This window comes from Gracilinanus agilis, chromosome 2 (assembly GCF_016433145.1).
Source record: "Gracilinanus agilis isolate LMUSP501 chromosome 2, AgileGrace, whole genome shotgun sequence".
Taxonomy (NCBI): domain Eukaryota; kingdom Metazoa; phylum Chordata; class Mammalia; order Didelphimorphia; family Didelphidae; genus Gracilinanus; species Gracilinanus agilis.
The window spans coordinates 76,019,661-76,026,757 of NC_058131.1; positions in this window are offsets into that span (position 1 = coordinate 76,019,661).

Consider the following 7,097-nt stretch of genomic DNA (forward strand, 5'->3'; position numbering starts at 1 on the left):
TCTCTCTCTCTCTCTGTCTCTCTCTCTCTCTCTCTCTCTCTCTCTCTCTCTCTCTCTCTCTCTCTCTCTCTCTCTCTCCTCCCATTCTCCTCTCACTGGCAGTTCAGGCAACACACACACACACACACACACACACACACACACACACACACACCCCATAATTTGACATTTCATTGCTAGAGTGATTCCTGGCGAGAAACTCCCTCTACTAATGTAGATTGGCAATAGTTATTGTTTACTCATTATACCATATTGCCTGTCAGTCATTGAAATAATTTCCACATAAACAGAATGAAGTATAATGGCAGCTAGATAGTAAAATGGATAATATGCTGAACTTGAGAGTCAGTAAGACCTGTTCTTGAGTCATACCTCAAATACTTACTGACTGCGTGACTTTGGGCAAGTCATTTAATCTGTTTGCCTCATTTTTCTCTTCCATAAAATGAGGATAAAAATAGCAACTATGTCCCAGAATTGTTGTGAGGATAAAGTGAGATATTGCTAAAGTACTTGGCAAACTTTAAAGAATTATGGGAATGCTAGTTATTATTTATCTTTAAGAGAGATACAGAGAGAGAGAAGATAGGAGAGAGAGAGAGAGAGAGAGAGAGAGAGAGAGAGAGAGAGAGAGAGAGAGAGAGAGAGAACTAATTGGATTCAGGACTAAGCTCAACCACTAATTTTTTGAATCATAAATCTAGATCTGGAAGGGATCTTGGAGTTTCATTTATAATTGAGGAAACTGAGGCCAGAAAAGTTAGATGACTTAACCAAAAATCATACAGATAATAAGCATCAGAGGCAGGCTCTGATCCCAAGTTCTCTGTAAATGATGCCTTTGCTATTTCCATCCCCCTAAATTTTTTTATGACTTCCCTTCAAATTAATTTTCCTTCACTTTATGTATATTTAATGTGCTAAAAATTAACAATTATTAACTTATATGCATTATTTCCCTTGAGTAATATGTAAAGTATTTGAGGGAAGAGATTATTTTTACTGTCATTTGTCCCTTTGTGTCCCATAATAACTAGTAGGGTGCTTGGTATGTCATAGAGATCTAGTAAATGTTGATTGGTTTATCTAAATGTAAGTTACTCTGATCATTCATAGAATAGAATAACTATGCATACTGTTCAGTCATTTCAGTAGTGTGTGACTCTTCTACCATCCAGGTTTTTCTTAGCAAAGATATTAGGATGGTTTCCCATTACATTCTCCAGATCATTTTACTTATGAGGAAGATGAGTTGAATGGGGCTTAATGACTGGCCCAAATTCACCCAGCTAGTAAGTGTCTGGGACCAGATTTGAGCTCAGGTCTTCTTTATTCCAGGCATAGTGTTCAATCCACTAAGTGACTTAGCTGTCCTATATATAATTACACATACAGATATGCAAAATATGTACACTGAATCAATGCATATATTAAGCTTTGAAATATAGAAGGAAAAAAAAAAGCCCATATATCATTAAGACAACTAGGGAGGCCTAGGTTCAAATCTGGCCTCAGACACTTCCCAGCTGTGTGACCCTGGGCAAGTCACTTGACCCCCATTGCCCACCCTTACCACTCTTCCGCCTAAGAGCCAATATACAGAAGTTAAGGATTTAAAAAAAAAAGACAACTGGGGACGGTTTCTGATTTTGCTGTATCTGAAAGTCTAGAGAGGAGCAGATGATTCATGTTGAGGAAAGGCCCACTTCAAAGCTGATTCATTACCATAAAGATCTATCACAGGAAGCAGGGTTTCTCCAGATAGGGTTTACAACAAAAAAGAAGTCAGGAGTCAGTAATAGAGTTACAACCTGGATGTAACCACAGGGAGGTAAAAACCAAGAGAACTGTCATATTTAATGTATATATTCACAATCACCTATTGAGGAAAACCTCCCTTGGCCAGTTTCTTTTGCCAGTACTTTGCTTCCTGCAGTTCCAGAACAACTTGACTGTATTGACTGTATACTGGGATGAAAAAATCCCAGAGAAAATCTATCTGAGCATGTTCAAACTATCCCTTCATGACCAGAGAAAGGAAGAGATATTCAATTGTCTCCTTTCAAAATATTATCTGAGTTCTTCATGGAAATCTGCCCTAATCCCAAGGGACTAGCTTTTCCTTAACTCTAAGACTGGAAATGAGCTCCCTCTGTAAGGAACAGAACTCCTGGGTTCTCATTCTCTTTAGGTTCTGAAGCTAAATTGTCTCAGAGGAGGCCATATACCAATCATCTCCTGCTCAGTGGATGACATCCCAGGGAATTAGTTTCAGATTAGTTCTTTCTTTCTCATAAGTCAGGAACAATTCAAAACAGTCTAGATATGGTTCACCAGGTGTTTACTTCCCTCTTTTTCACCAGCTATTGCCTTGTTACCTCATCATTCACCCAAGAATGAATCTAATCAGATTATTATGTTCTAAGGCATTATCCTGTAAGCACTAATCCTTTTTCTATATATAAGGATCCCTTGAATCTGCTCTAGGGAGATCAATTAAGGGTAACCCTTGTCCATATTATATGCTTCCTCCAATTAAAAAAACACATAACCTACGAATCACAACAGATCCATAGGGTCCACATCACATCCGCCTGTACATGGCATAAAAATGCATTTATTTATTTATAGTATAGCCATGGACAAGCATCCCAAAATCTTCACAAATAATTTTAATCCATCACATCTATATTTAAAGTTGTATGTTATGAATAGGTAAGATACAAAACCACTCAGAAATGAACATAATTCATAGTATAAAATAGCAAAGGTTCCTATGTACATAAAATACTTATGTCATATATCTATCTATCTATCTATATCTATATCTATATCTATATATATCAGTGATTCCCAAACTTTTCTGGCCTACCACCCCCTTTCCAGAAAAAAATATTACTTAGCCCCCTGGAAATTATTTTTTTTAATTTTAATAGAAATTAATAGGAAAGATAAATGAACCTGTGGCCATCACCGCTTCCTTCTCATCATCTAAATTGTGCTCCATATTACAAATGAATTGTACATTGGGTTTAATCTCTCTTCACATAAACATATTATACATGTAGAGGAATTGAAAAAGTAAGTTTCCCATATATATGTATAATATATAATATATATTATTCAAATAATGCAATGTACCTTATCAAAATTATTTTATATTTGTCAATTTTCCTATTATTTTACTATCAAAACAATCAAATGGAATGTTACTTTTCTTTAGCATTTACTACATGCAAAGTCCCATTCTAGTTATTGTCATAGGATATGAAATATAAAAGATACCATATTTTATCTCAGTGATAAGAAATCTGGCAGGAAGGTGAGATGCATTCATATAAATATGGTGAAATATCATGTAAAATTAGTGACATGAGAAAATAAAAAGTTTAGTTACAAAGAGTGAGACCTTCAGGTCCCAGATGTATAGAATTGGAAAGATCCTTAATTATCATTAAGCTCAATTTCTATCTTTTATAGATTTGAATGGAAACATCAGCCTTGTGAGGTTATGTGATTTCAAAAATCAACCAGCAGCTTAGTGAAGTAGGATTTAAACTAATTTCCTGATTCTCAATTCAGTGTTCTTTCCACTCCATCACACAAACTCTCTGTCTCATGAACTAGCATTCTACAGTAGGTTGACAGATAATAAAGTATTGTTCTTTGATTCAAGAATGAGGAATTCAATAGTTTTGTTTTGTGTTTTTTTCCTGAATTCCATGCCCAAAGGTAAAGAGTGAAAGTTATTGTTACACCTCCTTGGATGATTACATTAATTTTAGTGAGATTATTAAGTCAGTTGTCAATACCTAAAGGATTTTTTCTTATTATTTATTATAAATGGATTTTTCTGAGAATACTGCTTTCATGTGTCTTTTTAATCTATTGCTGTAAAATCTCATAAGATCTATATAATAATTATGAATGATTTCTCTAATAAGTAATACTTATTTTCATAATTCCATAGAAAAACACATTGCCAAAATTTCTTCTAGATATTTTTCACTCGATAATAACTCACAATAGCACAATACTTTCCTTAGTTCCTTTCATAATGAAAACAGCAAAACGAAAAAGAATTAATAGACAGTGGAGCCCTATTATAATGTGTCTTCACTTGGGCCAATTCTAATTCTACAACTGGCTTGTTTTGTTATATTAAAGCATAAGATCATAGATTTAGATCTGGAAGGAACATAAAGGGGAGATCTATCTCAACTCTTTCACATGAGGAAACTAAGGCCCAGATAGATAGTATGTCCATAATCACACATATAAGTTAATATCAGGAACACACTTTGAATGAAGGCCTTCTGCATCCAAAATCTGCACTTGAAATCTGATACACTCTGGTATTTCTTCATCTGTACAATGAGCATTTTGGAATAAATTACCTCCAAGGGTATCTACAAACTTTTTCAAATACTTAAGGATTTGGATATACCAGATTCTGTCATCTCTGGGTAACCTTAAAGCCCGACTGTAACATGATTATTTTATTTTATTTTACTTTTGTATATAGTTCCTGGTCTTGTTCCCTGACCATGTTCACTTATCCTGAATGTATCCCTTGATCATCTTCACTCTATTTATTATCATTACATATTTTTTTTATTTCTCTTGCATTCCACATTATATTTTACCTTTGTATTACCATTTTCTTCCACTGTTTGACAGGCAGCACTCATCCTTTGAGCTAATGCTTCAAAGAATTGCTCCCCGGTTCATTTAGAAAGCTGCTCTAAATCTTTGATAGGGCCTTAAAAAAGGACATGATCTTTTTATGTCTTATCAAGCCTAGAAAACTGACCTATTTAATTGGGTGACCTAAGGGAATTGGGGATTTGCTAGCAGTACAAGCTTGAATTTTTGAAGGCGTTGCCTAGATAATAGAATCCTTGCTTCTAAACCAACCCAAAGCTTTCAATAAATCCTCATTCTTGATATTTTCCTAATGTTAATTTCTGCAATCATTACCAGCATCTGGGTTTAGATGAAAGTGTGCGAAAGGAAATGTAAGATACATTCCTATTCTGCCCAGTTTTTCTAGGTAAAGGTCAATACATTTTTACTCTATCTGAGTGCAAGCCTCCTTGTTCTTTCCTTCAATCTGGTCTTATGATACACACACACACACACACACACACACACACACACACACACACACACACACACACACATATATATATATATATATATATAATTATAAAACTTTGGTGCAATTCAAAATAAAAGTAATTAATTACCTCCTTAACTCAACTATCCTTCTATCCATTTTTTTTTTGCAATGATCACTACAGTTCTTCCTATGTTTTATTAGACCTCATGACTACTGCATATACTGGGTGATTCATGCAAAGGCAAATGTTAAACAACAACAAAAATAATAGAAGTAGCAAAAGCAACATTTATATGTTTTAAGACTTGCAAAACATTTCCTATCTGTTATCTCATTTGATCTTTACAACAACCCTCTAAGGTGAGCACTATTATTATTCCCCTTTTATAGGCAAAAAAATATGATGCTGAGAGACTTATCTGGGGTTACAAAACTAATGATTGTTTAAAGTCAAATTTGAACTCAGGTCTTCATGAATCCAGGTCTAGTGTTCTAACATTTTGTTAATGTAAATGACATCAGGGGAGTTGAATCACCATTATTTTTTCCAATGCACATTAAGTAAGGTCCATGGAGCTTCTCCATCTCATGCAGCTAAAACCTTTTGTATATGTAATCTTCCTCATTAGAATGTGAAATCCTTCAAAGAAGTGATTATCTTACTTTCTTTAAGCATAGTTCTTTGCATATAGCAAATGTAGATTAAAACCTGCCTGCCTCCTTTCTTTCCTTCTTTCCATCTCTTCTTTGACCTTCTCTGATAACTGAAATTTTCTTTTCTTTTCTTTTGTAGACATCACTTCCTTTAACATCTCTAATTTATGAAAGTTCTTGGTGTCATATTCCTCTCAATACAGGGTAAAAAGAAAGAATCAGAAAGTTTTTCTATATTACCACATATAGTCATCATAACTAGGTCACTTCTGTCATCACAACTCAAAATTCTGACCTGACTATTCATACTCACACTATCCAATCTTTGCTTTTATATTTCACTTTAATTTGAACAAAAGGGCAAACCAAGACAGATCACCGAGGGGCACAATACTTGTCAATAAATGAGTCACTCCATTCGTATCTAAGACCCTTAGAAAAAGAACTCTTTCCCTTTTATAGGGTTCTCAGGAGTACAGAACAAAGAACAGGACAAGACAGCAGCATCATTCAATTGGATACAAAATGATTGTTTACAGAGTTGAGGCTGAGAGAAGAACAACATGATTAGTCCAAAGTTTGGTTATAGGAACTCACAATGACTCCCCTTCTCCCACAAAATTTAGAAGTGATCATTGTTGAAGTCTAGCCGCATGATAGTGGTCTAGACTTTGGGACAACAAATCAGGATAGCTTGATTGGGTGAAGATATCAGACATAAGTCTCTTTTTTCCTCAAACAGTCCTTAAGATTAGCAAAATTCTTTGAAGCAAGAAAAAACCAATGATTAATAGGAAAGTTGGATTTCCAAACCTAACCCAATACAGGCCAGCTGAATTCTAAACCAAATACAGAGGCAAAGAACTTAAGTAATAATGGACCAAAATCAATTACTTATAAATAGGATTAATAATAAAATGATAAAGTATCAATTTTAGTCTTCTCATTTGTTATCTGCAAATCCCTAGTTTGCTATCTTTTTGTGTTCAATAAGATCAGCACTTAGCTCATATTTTCTTTTTCAGCCTCAACCATGGTAATAAACATTGATGATTTCAATCGTGATATTTTTGGTTATTGTTACATGTCAGATTCAATAAGAACTAATCTTCAATAAACAATCCATTGCCATTTAATTGTTACTGAAGAAATATTTTTATGTATAGACATTCAGGAATACAGGGAAAATCCTAAGCTTTTATGACCTAACACAACCATAGTAGTAAGAAAAGAAGCAAGGAAGGAAGGGAGGAAAGGAGGGAAAGGAAAAGAAAAGAAAGGAAAGGAAAGGAAAGGAAAGGAAAGGAAAGGAAAGGAAAGG